This window comes from Vitis riparia, chromosome 13 (genome assembly GCF_004353265.1).
Source record: "Vitis riparia cultivar Riparia Gloire de Montpellier isolate 1030 chromosome 13, EGFV_Vit.rip_1.0, whole genome shotgun sequence".
NCBI lineage: Eukaryota > Viridiplantae > Streptophyta > Magnoliopsida > Vitales > Vitaceae > Vitis > Vitis riparia.
In genome coordinates, this window is record NC_048443.1 from 20812246 (window position 1) to 20825853 (window position 13608).

Below are 13608 nucleotides of genomic sequence, written 5' to 3' on the forward strand. Positions count from 1 at the left end.
AAATTGTAGAAGAATTTAAAGCTACATTTTCAAAATCTTTTCAAAATGATTTTTCAATAATTTCAGATGAAAACCTAGAATTTCAAAATTCAAGGTTTTCATTTTTCAAGCAAAAGATTTTGAATCTTCCTCAAGACCTTTAGACATATAATCAGTCAAAAGGCTCAAGCTACAAGGGAAGCAAAGCAATAGCATATCATGCAATTTCTTGCTGACTGTAGCACTTTTGGAATTACTATTCAAGGGATGAGTTTCACTTGGATTTCTCATTATGACAACACTTATAATGATTGTCCAAAGATTGATCCCTTGTGTAAGGAAATTCCATTAGAAATGCATGACTATAAGTGTACTCTTACTTACGGTATTTACAAAGTCAACATTGACTTAGACAATTATAAGCCGATAGTCATCAAATTCCATAATGAGTCAATCGAGCTAACTCCTTCTCTCTTCATGGATTATGGAGTTCTTTATCAACTAATTTTCTCCCATCCTGATCAAACTAATGGACTTGGAAGAAAGTTAGCAATTTGTGTTTTAAATGCCTTCATAAGAGATTTCAAATTAGTTGAAATCATTATAGAAAACAAGCCTTCTGAATGGTCTAATGATGGAGGAGTTTACCCGGCTCAACATCTCATCTTTTTCAAAGCCAATCAAAGAAAATATCAATTGTTTGGTACAGAGATCCCTTGGCCCTGTACTAAATTCAGCATCAAAAAACAAATCAAACATTGGAGGTAAAAAATGATTGCAAGAAATTTTGATTCTGAGATTTATAGTTCTTCTAACTATAATCTCATTGTTGAAGACAATATTAAAAAAATCATCTCTGCAAATAATTTTCCAGAAGTCCCTCTTCTGTTCCAAACTTAATTTACTTATCTTGTTGATAAGTACAAAAAAGAGTATGTCATTGAAAAAGAAGCTCAACAAAGTTTTGAAAATATCTCTTAGAAATGCTCAGTTAAGAGATATCAAAAATCTTTTGTACATTTGTATCTTTGTACATTTGTCCCCTTGTATTTATCTAGTTAATATATATATATATATATATATATATATATTGAAAAGTATGTAAAGAATGAATTGTAAAAAAAAAAAAAAACAAAACAAAACAAAAAAATCAAAAGTCAAAAAGTCATGAATAGTAGTTTGTCTACTACTACCAAATGCAACCAATGTGGAGAAAGAGAGTAAGAGAATTTATTCTCTTCTGAAGACATCTGACAAGAAAAAGAAATTCTTCTCCTTTTGCAGACTTTAAGAAACAAGGCCCGAACACGTGGTGACGAATTTTAAAAATTTATCAAGAATGAAGACTCAAGTCCGACTTCATCGTCTATAAATAGCAAAAACAAATTCCTCACAAAGCAGAACTTGGGAGAGTGAGAAAAAACTGAGAGCTGAAGAACTCAAGAGTGTTATAAAAATTCTCTCTCTTGCCTTTGTAATTTATTGTTATTAAATGAATTTATTAAAAAATTTCAATTTGATAATAAAAATATTTTTACTTACTTTTAGTAGAAAAAGAATGAATTTTTACGACTTTATTTACAAAAGTATTTCAATTTATTTTCATTTAAAAAAAGTGGTTTATACAAATTATTTAAATATATATATATATATATATATATATATATATATATATATATATATATATATGCTAAAGAATTTTTAATTAAAATTTTTTTATAGATTTATTTACAAAAATGTTAAAATTCAATCCCATTTTATTAATAATAAAAAAATTATTTAATAGGAAAGTGATTTTGTTACAAAAGTGTCTTAATCCCTTTTTTGTTTATTAAAAATAATTTATCATTTGGTTTTGTTAAAAAAAAAAATTGATTGAAGAAGAGATTTTATCTTTATTTTATTTTAAAAGTAAGTTCAATTTTATTAGAATTTTAAAAAATAAAAAGTAAAAAAGATAAAAGAATTGTCATAAAGATTTGAATATTAAATAAATAAATAATAAAAAAGAGTTCATCCAATTCTAAAATCAATTTTTCATATTTTAATCATGAAAGTATCCTCAATTGATTTTCCAATTAGATTTTTGTTTTCTTTTAAAAGGAAACGGAAATCTACATTTGACAATTTTATTTGAAAAGAAATTGATTTATTTTTATCATTAAAAATAAACAAGTAAAAATAAGTAAATAAATAAATAAAGATGCCTATAAATTGCTTATAAAAATTAATAATAAAGAATTTAAAAAAAAATAAAAAATAAAAAATAAAAGAGAATTTTGTCTAAAAATATATATAATTTTATTTGCTTAACTTCAAAAAATAAAAATAAAAACTAAAAAGAAGGTTTTTTTGAATTTTATTTTTAAAAAATAGATTTACAAAAAAAACATAAAATTATGAGTTTATCCAAAAGATTAAATTTTTATAAACCTTTACTATAGACAAATTTTTATAACTTTATTTAAAAGGAAATTTTCCTTTAAAAAAAAATTGCACAAGTTTTATTAAAAAAAAAAAAATTCATAAAGAGAATATTATTCCAAACTTAATTTTATTTAAGGAAAATCTTTTCAAATTATTTGGAAAAAGAACCTTTACAAAATAAGTATTTATTTAAGGATGATTTTTTACTTGACTTTCATTGAAGAGGACTAATAATTAAAAATAATAATAATAAAAATAATAATTTTATCTAAAAAAAGATTTTACCTAACTTAAAAAAAATATATTTTTAAAAAACTTTATTTAAAGAGATAACTTTGCCTGAGATAATAACAATAATAATAATATAATAAAACTACAAGTTTAATGGTTGAATTTTTTTATTTACTCTTAATATAGATAGATTTTTGTAATTTTATTTACAAAACTAAATCAAATTAATTTATTTAAGAATAAATGTTAGAATTCCATGGATTCTTACATGGAATATTATGAAGAAGGAAAAACAACCCCCTCCTTTTCCATTATCTCTCTTCAGAATTCAGCATCAAATAGTGGAACAAATTCAATCAAGAGTTTGTGTGTCAACAAAAGATTTTGCAAGTAATTTCAAAGAAAATCTTCAAATTCAAAAGATTCAACAAGCTTTTCTCAAGGGTCAACTTAAGGAGAATTCCTAACTCTAAAAAGCAAATGTCAAGCTTTATTAACATTTGTTATAGATTTAGAACAATATCATCAAGGACTTATTCAAAATCTCAAACAGTTTGATGATAATCAAAATAATGAAGAAATTGAAAACATAACTTTATCATATGATTCATATGTACACCCCGAGTTCATCCTATATGGTGGACCTATGGTCAATCTAGATAAAAGATTTTAAGAATCTTTTGTACAATTGTATATTTGTACATTTGTCTCCTTGTAATTATCCAGTAATAAAAAATAAAATCAAATAAAACGCTTTGTTGAAAAAAAATAACAATAATAATCATATTAGGTACTATTCAAATAGTGACTAAATAGTAAAAGCACTATTCAAATAGTGACTAAAAGTACAAATCAACGTGGGAAAAGAAAATTTCATTTCCTACCTAAAGACGTCATCTCCTTTTGTTAGAAAACTTCATGCACATCAGAATAAATTGGGTCAATCGAAGTTTCACCTGTCCTAACACTTTATGATGAATTTCAAAATTTTCAAGCACATGGATTTCAACCAATTTCAAGTCCAACATTTTTTCTTATAAATAGAGGCTTAGAGTTCATCACAAGGCAGAGGCACAAGAGCGGGCAACCAAGAGTTAGAGAGTGTTCTCCAAAAATCTCTTCCTTTGTATTCATCGATTGTCAACAAGCTAGTCTGTAATCAAAACTTTCTTGTAATCAAGGTATAATTTTCAATACAAAAGTTTTATTTTGAAATCAATTTCTTTGTTCTTATGTTTAATTTTATGCTATAAATTAGACATAATTAAACATTAAATATTTTTGTTTTTCTACTTGAGTTCATAGATAGAATTAATCCTTTGTGTGCATGAACTTTTGTATGTCCTGAGTGTGAATGGTATCAGAGCCATGTTATGCTTAAGAATTGAGTGGTATTACGAATTGAAAACAATCTTTAATCACTAATTTAGTTCGAACTTAGTTTGAATTGAATTTCCTGTGAACAACTTGGTGAGCTTAGACAGTGGTGTTTTAAGGCAAAAGGAACGCTTATGCTGGTCCACTTGTGGTGGTCCCTATTCATGAAATTATTTGAATTAGTTAAGGATAAGATTGTGATTATTTTATGTGCCAGTGAATAATATTATAAAGGAATTAAGTAGAGCTAGTTCATCCAGATCTCTTAGGATAGGCAGTCTTGCATCATATGCATCAAATAATTTTGCATATAATTTAGTCAATTCTTCATATGAGTTAAACAGATATGCAAATTCATTAGTTGCATCATTATATAGTCATCACATATAATTTAATAATTCAAAATTAGATGAAGAAATGATTCAAATTCAAAATCAACTAATTTTTTTTTTAAAATGTGTCAAGTTTTGCTTAAACATTCCTCTTTTTGAAGAAGTGTCTGAATCAACTATTTTCCCTCATTCTGATAATCCTCATTTAAACATAAATATCATCAGAAGAAGATACATTAAAAGAAATCATTTTGTTGTTGATGTAGAATGTATTAAATTAGATTATTTTTCTCCTTATAATAATGCTAAAAGAAATTATTTTAAACAACTTCCTCATCAAGTTAGAAATTCTTTAAGAAAAGAATACGAAAAATATATGCAACAAGTTAGAATGACAATTCCTTTTTTCCATTGGTTTTTCAAATTTAGGAAACCCCTTAAAAGAATTACAACATTAACCTCAGGAAAAGCAATAGAAAATTCTCCACATAATAAAAAATTATTATTAGATCAACAAAACTTAAATCAAGCATAATCAAGAAACTTAAACCACGAAGAATCAAAAGAAGAGTAAAGTGAAACAAAATTTAATAAAATTTTGTTTCCTTTTACCCTGGGAGAGGTAGAGGAAACATCAACATCAACATCAAAGATAGAAAAAAATAGAAAATAAAGAAAAAAAAATCAAAACAATAAATATAATATCTTCAAAAGTAGATAAACAAGTATTTTTTTTTATGTTATAGACAAAATAAATGATGAGGAAATACAAAGAAATTATTTACAAAACTTAAAAAATTTAATTCTCACAGAAAATCCAAATAAAACTTAAGAAATCAGACCTGCATAATACTCAATGGATGAAATTTTTAATAGATTAAAAAAAATTCATATTTTTAGAGTAAAATCGACACTATTTAAATTCGTATTTGAAGTAGAAGGTCTTGCAAAAATAAATTCTTGAGTAAAAGAATATTTTGAAGTTGCTTTTTTATTTTAAATAGATAAATGATAACTTAGACAGTTTTTCTAACCCTTCAAGTTTTGATATGCATTGCCTCCCAATGGATACAGACTTTGAAAGTTTCAATTATAAGAAAATTCCCAAGGAGTCAAAAGCTACATTTTCAAAATCTCTTCTAAATAAATCTCCAAAACTTTTTGATGAAAACCTAGAATTCCAAAAATCAAGATTTCATTTTTTAAACAAAAGAATTTAAATCTCCCCCAAGACCTTAGACAGATAATAAGTCAAAAGACTCAAGTTACAAGAGAAGCTAAGTAAGAACATATAATGCAATTTCTTGTTGATTGTAGCACTTTTGGAGTTACTATTCAAGGGATGAGTTTCATTTGACATACTCATTATGGCAACACCAATATTGAATGTCCAAAGCTTGATCCCTTATGTAGAGAAATTCCATTAGAAAGGCATGACTGTAAGTGTGCTCTTATTTATAGTATTTGCAAGGCTAATATTGACTTAGACAGATATAGGCCCATAGTTATCAAATTAAATAATGAGTCAGTAGAACTAACCCTTACTCTCCTCATGGATTATGGGTTACTTTATCAACTAATTTTCTCCAATCCTAAGCAAACTGATGGATTTGGAAAGAAATTAGTAGTTTGTATATTAAATGTCTTCAAACAAGAATTCAAATCAGTCGAACTCATTATATAAAGTAAGCCTCATGAATGATTGAATGATGGAGGAGTCTATCCAACCCAACACCTAATCCTTCTCAAATCCAATCATATAAAACATCAATTGTTTGGTATAGAGGACCCTTGGCCCTGTACTAAAGTTAGCCTTAAAAAACAAATTCGACATTGAAGGTAAAAAATGATTGCAAGAGACCTTGATTATGAGATTTATAGTTCTTCTAACTATAATCTCATCACCGAGGATAGTATTAAAAAAATCATATCTGAAAATGCCTTTCTAGAAGTTCCTCTTCTATTCCAAACCTAATTTTTTTATCTTGTTGATAAATATAAAAATGATAACGTCATAAAAAAAAAAAGCTCAAAAAGTTTTAAAAAAATATCTCTTGGAAATGCTTAGTTGAAAAGATATTAAGAATCTTTTGTATATCTATATCTTTTTACTTTTGTCTCATTGTATTTATTTAGTAAAAAATAAATAAAAAATAAAAAACTTCATTGAAAAAAAAAATCATATTAGGTACTATTCAAATAGTGACTAATAGTAAAAACCAATGTAGGAAAAGAAAATTTCATTTCCTACCTAAAGGCGTTGTCTCCTACTGCCATAAGACTTCATGCACATCAGAAGAAATTGGTTTAATTAGAGTTCCAACTATCCCAACACTTTATGATGGATTTCAAAATTTTCAAGTACACAAATTTCAAACGATTTCAAGTCCAACATTTTTTCCTATAAATAGAGACTCAGAGTTCATCACAAGGCAAAGGCATAAGAGCGAGCGACCAAGAGTTAGAGAGTGTTCTCCAAAATTCTCTTTTTGGACCGGATAGTAGAGATCTTCTTTATAAAGGGGAGTGAGAGACCAACAACTAGAAGAATATTCTACAATGGTGGTTTTTTTTTTTTCCTTTTTGGGTTAGTTAGGAAGAAAGAAATGAAGACCATTGGCACGACGACACATGGAGGGACTTTTTGAGAGGTCGTTTCTTTAGAGTGGGATTCTATTGGCCGTTGGGGAAAGAGGGCTGAGGAAGAAAAGAAAAGGTTTTATAGAGAGGAAAGAAAAAAGTGAAAATGGGTGTGGACCCGCGTTTTTCATGTGCGTCCTCACTCATCGGTGAGACTCGTTTTTATTGGTGAAAAAATTGGTTTTGGAAAAGTCGAAGTCGCCAATTATTTTATTTTATTTTAAAAGGGAAAATAAAACAAGAAAGAAAACCCAAAAAAATTGACTCCATAGTTTTGGGAAAAATGTGTCTTTGAAACCCGAGTTTAGGTTCGGGGATTAGGTTACCTATTGGGAATGTACCTCTAAAAGGCAGCACCCCTTTAAGCCCTACAAAGGTCTCTATTGACTAAGTTGAGGGAAATGTGACAATTAATTAGTTGATTATAGATACATAGGTAGGCTAGATGATTTCAAAAATAGCATGCCAAACAAGAAATTCAATCATAATCATAAAAAAGATTTGGGATATGTACTTGGACTGCTTCTCAAGCACTATCACAGAAACATCAAAGTTAGTTCAAATAGTATATCACTCAGCATATGCTTTATAAAAAATAATCGAATAATGAAACGAGTATCAAGACATCCAGGCAATATCAAACATAAACACAGTTCACAATGACAAGCATATTCACATAATTTAGAAGGTGGGTGATAGAGGCATACATGGATAGCATAGATAGCTTATTATGCGCTTCCATAAGACATGGGGGTTAGATCAAAGATATAATAATGATTAGTAAAGGAAAGAATCCTAACCTGTTTGGTATTTAAACAACACAGCAAAAATGATCAAGAGTATACGCAATCATCAATTATCACATATATCTTGTATAATCCTAAAAATAAAGATAGATATGATTACAACAAGTAGCAAAGGTGGCAACAAAGATGAGTTTTGAAAAAATGATTTTATGTAGGGGTTTCACCAATTCCCCAATTGATATACACAAATCTAGCCTAGAATTATCCCATTTATTTGAAACCACAAGCTTGGATTCATGTCTTACTCAAAACCGTAGTTTTTATTGAAAACTGAGGAAGATGGAACCGATCAAAACATGGTTGAATATTATTTAAGAAAATGAGATTTTGATTCTAAGGACTCTAAATGAATTTTTTAAAATAGATTTTCCAAGGGATCTTTTGAGAAAATTATTTTATTTTGAAATTAAAGAAATTAATTTGAAGGCAACAAAACATAAGAAACAAAATACCAAGCAAAACAAAAGAAAACAAAATCACAATGTGAAAATTTTGACAACCAAGCAAACTAAACTGGTGAGAGTGGAGGTCAATCTTCATTATTTTCTAAGGACCTCTAAAAGTCAAATTTAACAAACAATCAACAAAGGAATAGACTAAATGACTTTAGATAAGATAAAACTAACAAGATATTAATGAAGAATTAACAAGGATCAATCAAGCACATACTGAGATGAGCAATCAAGAACTAACATAAGATGGATCAAAACTTAGTCAAAACAAAAATTAAAACATGATCTTTATCACATGGAATCCATTATATTAATAAACTAAAATTATGAAAACATATAAACTAAACAAAATTCCGACTTTTAAAACTAAAACAAAGAATCAAAACTATCAAAGCCAATCTAAGCAAATCTCTAATTTTTAAACTAAAACAAAGAATCAAAACTAAACAAGATTCTAAAATTTTAATGTAAAACAATGAAACGAAACCAAGGTAAATCAAATGCCAACTTTTTAACCCAAAAAAATGAATCGAAATTACACTAAACAAAATCCTAATTTTTTAATCCAAAGCAATGAATCAACACTAAAATATATAAGATTTAACTTATCTTTCCTAACGACATGTGGACTGGTTGTATGTGCCCGTTTTGATCTGGTCTATGCGTCATGTATCTTCAAAAATCAGGATCCTTCCTTTTCGAAGACGAAGTGGCAGCCTCCTCTGTTAAGACGAAGTAGTAGCTTGCCTTTAATCTTTAGAAAAAAAAAATCTCTACATGGCCTTTGCTTTCCCGTATTTCTACCATCTTGCATCTTCACACCAAACTGGAATGCAACTTTTGGCATTGCTTCCTTTTGCTCGTTATATGTTGTCCATTCCCCCTATGTTTCAAAGTCCCACCGATGTAGACGACACTTAGCTCGTCCACCCATGTCCATTTTTGACAAGTCATCTTCATCATCACTGTCCATAACCTCACGGTTGTACTTCTGATACCCAGGATAACATTCAGAGTAACTCTCTGATATGAAGTTGGGATCCTTCTCTCGAGCATCTTTCTCCCTCAGTTGCTACAACCTTTGATCATCCCACTTGAACACAGACCCCAAACCCCGATCATTCTCTTCTTGAGTCATGAAGCGTGGATCCCGAGGAATGCCCATACTTGCCTGCACATCATATGTTTGCATATTCTGCTGGAGATATTGTTCAGGATAAGCCATTTGCTCAGTATATTGGTATTCTTCCCAGTCTCCCTGGTAGCCAAAAACCAATGCTTGTGTTTGCATAGCATTATATCCATTCGTTTATTGCCATTCCTGAGGCTCAAAGGGCGGAACTGGACCATAAGCAGGTTCACTGAGATAGGAAATTCTTTCTTTGTTTCGAGGAAACTCCTCCATGTCCTCTGAGATAGGGCTTTGACTCATGTCTTTACTGGGAATATCATATTCAACACCATCCCCAACAAATATGCCATATTGTTCAGATCTAGCAACAGACGGACCATGTTTCTCTCTTGAATCAAAATAATTTTTCCTCGAGGATAAAGGTGGTGACAGGCTTTCCCTTTCAGTTTGATTCTTTGACATTCCACCATCAAGCTTTGATGGCTTCTTCTTTTCATCAAATTCATTACCAACAATTGATATATTTCCTTTGACATCTCTCTCATTCTTCTTCTTCTTGAGAACCTTCCCAGATGATCCCAGGCGAAAATATGACATGATTTTAGCAATTCAGTCCAGCACAGAACCATCAACACTAATAGTAACCATTTTCTCCGGCACTGGATAGTCAGCTTTACTTCTATGTAGAATGTCACTAGAAAATCCACCCTCCATGTTAAAAATAAATACCATTCTACCAGGAAGGAACATCTCGTTTGACTTGACAACAATATTGGGCTTGACAATCCATAGATACACTGACTTTGCAGTTGCAGTGTGAAATTACAATGGCTAGTCCTTGTTGGATAATCTGGATTTTCCATTAGCATCATCTCCTTTGCCATTCCTTCCACATGGAATATTTCTCGGAAACTCTTTGATCTAATTTCTATCATTCTTCTTGAATTAAACTTGGATTCGGAATCAATATATATTACATTCCTTCCACATGTAATATTGCTCGGAAACTCTTTGATCCAATTTCTATCATTCTTCTTGAACTAAAATTGGATTCGACATCAATATATAGTACACGACCATCTAAGCCTCCATAACTTGCAGACAGAGAAGCCAATAATGAGAGTTTAAGGCAAAATTGGGTTTTGCCAATTTCGAGAGAACCAACCAACTCAGTAAGAACACCAAATGGGATTCCACCCCATAAAGCCTCGTCCAACCCTTTGAGGCGTGTGGGAAGATGGCCAGCCTTATACTCATTCTGAACCCTCTACTCGATCAGTGACAAGGCAGTTTGCGTTGGTGGAGAGATGATTTCGCTGATATGTGCCACTGCCAATGTTACTCGCGCCATACCCACATCCAATAACTCCATCAATTCGGATTTGATTAGAGATAATGCTTCCTTGGCAGTAGTGATGTTGTGAGCAGCGAAGATGTTGGCTATTGATATGGAGAAACCCATCTCATTGATCAACTTGTTCGCCATCGTTTCTTCTTCCTTTGCGGATTTTCTTTTCCCTTTGAACCTGTAACTTCACAGCCCTAGAGAATTCTGATTCTGCTTTAAAGAATGATGGATCAGTGTAACACTTCAAACATGCCTCAACACCCTCCATTGATCCTCCAAAATTCGTCGTCAATAATCATTCCCTTTCCCACTGAATGCTCCTCTCGTTTTCTTAAAAAAAAAATTGTCTCTTGATAGAGAGAAGTCCCTTCCATGCTGCTCCCAAAACTCTCCTCGTCGCGGGATCAGAACGCTCCCTATATCCCTCCAAATGTCTCCATTCATTCATTACCTCTAAAACGCTGAATCATCATTTCTTCCAGAAAATGTTTAACCTTCCTTATCCATGACCTCTTTGTCATTCAAATATCAGTCCCCAGAATTCCATAGAAACTTGCTCAAAATCCTCCAGAATGGGCACCCAACTTCATCCCAAAATGTGCTCCAAATCCTTCATTTGACCAACCTTCATTCCTTCCCTAAAAGACAATGTGCGTTGTCATATCAATCTACTAATGCCTCTCAATTTCATTTTATTTTTGTAGGTCCTCTACATGGCAGCATGTATGGAGGTTTTTCTTGAAGGATACAATCTACCATCTCCATGGTGCCACCTGTAGTGTCTCGATTTCCAACAGTTGATTTCTCTCCAAAAGTCTCTCCTAATCCTTTTTCAAGACTTAGTGCCATTTCTTATAAAATCCTCCCATGTTTCTGATTGAATCCACTCACCCAGAAAACTCTTCCCTAAAAAAATCCTGGAAGAATCACCATAACTCTCCATTTTCCTTGCTCATTCTCACTCACTTTGCCATTCTGCCATATCAAGAATGGTAACTCGATGTCCTTCCTCTCTCATGGACTCCTCCATTGGGAACTTCTTCCAATTCAGAAAAACTTTTTTTTCACATGCCTTCTGTAAGCCTTACCAAAAGAGCACCAAAACTAAATCCTACACCTTTTCAAGTCAAAGCACAATTTGGTATCTTCCAAAAACCTTCATTTTCACATGCTAATCAAATTTAGTACTCTTACCATCTTAAAAATGACATCCTTAGTGTCATCTCATGCCCATGGACTTTCTTCTTTTCCCAATTGGTTTGGTTCCCCACAAAAGCACAAAATTATTAGATTAAATAAATGAATAAAAGTGGTGTTTTAGAAAATGATAAAAAATAATAATAATAATAAAAAAGAAAATAATAAATAATAAATAAAATAAATAAATAATAATAAAAAATCAAGTGTCACGTAAGCCATGTAAGAATGTCATGCAACCATGCAAACCACACAAAAATGCAATCCATACCAGCCGTGAAAACATTAAAAATTACTTGAAAGACGACTTAAGTGGGATAGAATGGACCTAGGGTACCTAAGTGGGCCTAAAGTGGTGTCCAATAGGCCAAGTGTATCTAAATAAGCCTAACAAGGAAGAAAAAAACCTAAGTCTAAATTAAGGCTGCCTAGAATCACAATGGGGTCAGATGAGTCCCTCAACCAAAGTCTCCCAAGTGGTGTCTAATGGGTCGCCAGAGAATTATTGTAAAGTACCAAACAAACATGTAATAGGACATGTGCTAGTAGGACAAAATGGAGGGTCTATAATGGGAAATGATTCAATTTTTTTTAGGGGAAGATGGTGAGAAAAGAGAGGGTCATGGGTTTACTAATTTCCTGGGGGTTTTAAATAAAGTGACTTAGAGGAGTCAATATTCAATATGGGGGAATTTTTGTTAGGTTTTGGAGAGGAGTATTCAAGAGGAGGTTAGCAGAGAAGGGAACAAAGAAAAATGAGAATTAGAGAAAATGAAGGCAAACTAAGCATTTTGGGTGTGCAAGAAACAGAATTGAGGAAGGAGATGGGGATTCTTATTTTGAGAGAAGATGAGTGAGAACATAAACAAGGGGCCTATAGAGAGTGTCTGAAGAGAACAGAGAGGATTGAGGAGGCTATGAGAAAAGCCATTTTTGAGATAAATGAGAGTATAGAGAGATGGTGAGCTAAGCTTAGATAGAGAGAGTGAGAGATGAGGAAGAGGAAAGTGAGATGAACAGAAGAGAACCATAACGGAGGACATGGAAGAGGAAAGAAGTTGGAGTCTTACTAGTTTTAGAGTAAAAGAAAGTATGAGAAGCTAACCAAACTTTGAGAAACCTAGGATGTCCACTGTACATTTCACCATTTTCTTCATCTTTGATTGTTGATCTTGAGTGTTATTTGATGATTTGGGTGTGAATATCATATGTCCATTCATTGCTTGTTGCATTTTAAGCAGTTGATAGCACTACAAGAAAAAAGGTCATTGTTGACATATATTATCTTGACTTAAGGTGATATGTGTCAATGTTGCTTATTTTAATGAACAACTATGACATATACAACTTGTTTAAACCAATAATGACATATATAAAATTTGTTGAATTCTTTCATGACTTATATAATAAAATCTTGACAGATAATTTATAAGTCAATGTATTCAAGGTACTTAAATAAAAGCAATAATGATAATAATTTGTTTGATATGTGTATATCTAATTTACTTACTAAGTATTATAAATTGAAGTGACAACAATCAATTTTGATTAAGGAAGTTAATATTTAATAAATTTTTTTAGTAATGTTAATATCAATTTTCATTATGAGTTTAATATATAAAAATTATTATTGGAAGATGAAATAAAGAATACTATTTTTAATTTATTGAAAAAGGACATGCGTGGT

At 30.8% G+C, this 13608-nt stretch overlaps 1 pseudogene; it reads right to left on the bottom strand.

Annotated features, from left to right (window-relative positions):
* Positions 1–8926: 8926 nt before the first annotated feature.
* On the bottom strand, positions 8927–10862 carry LOC117928399 (annotated as a pseudogene).
* Positions 10863–13608: the final 2746 nt, after the last annotated feature.